The sequence below is a fragment of the Papaver somniferum genome, chromosome 9, assembly GCF_003573695.1.
Source record: "Papaver somniferum cultivar HN1 chromosome 9, ASM357369v1, whole genome shotgun sequence".
NCBI lineage: Eukaryota > Viridiplantae > Streptophyta > Magnoliopsida > Ranunculales > Papaveraceae > Papaver > Papaver somniferum.
This window is the reverse complement of record NC_039366.1, coordinates 200,134,557-200,135,292: the sequence shown is the minus strand read 5'-3', so window position 1 is coordinate 200,135,292 and position 736 is coordinate 200,134,557.

The following is a 736-nucleotide window of genomic DNA, read 5'->3' as shown; positions in this document are numbered from 1 at the left end:
TCAGAGATTGGTCAAAGGTACGAGGCTAAGGCTTGTGGTGTATAACGCCCAGAGAGTTCACCTTACTAAACCACGTGTTTTCGTACTAATCGGTGCCAAACGATGCAATATGAAGTGCACGTGTTCTTTCGTGTTTTTTTAATAAACAAAATATATACAAACAAGCAAACAAAATATAAAAATTCCAAAAATAAAAATAAATAAATCTAAAACTTTAGGATTTTCTACTATTTTAAGCAAGTCCAACTTTCCACCTTTAATTTCCAGCTAAACCTGCACACCAAAAACAAAAATACCCAAAGTAAAATCTAATAAAATAAACAAAAATAAAAAACCAAAAAAATGAAAATAAAATCTAAAACCTAACCTAAAAACAAGTACCCGGCAGTGGCACCAAAAATTGATGTGATGTAAATAGTGGTACATAAAGTTCGTTACTTAGACTCGTTGAGGTTTGATTTAAGACTTAGAAACAGAACAATAAAAATAAAGAAAATATGTACACAAGGTTGTCACGAAGAGATTACCGAGACTCGGGATTTCACTGTTTTCCATATTTAAGTGGTACATAAATTAATCCTAAGCAATTATAGCTCAAAAAAAAATCAACTATATTTATTTGCCAAAGGTAGATACCATAAATAATTAGTTGGATATAGTAAGCATGAAGCATCAAAATTACCTAGAACTAAGCAGAGTCATCAAACAAAGTCACAAATACTTAATCGAAATCTTA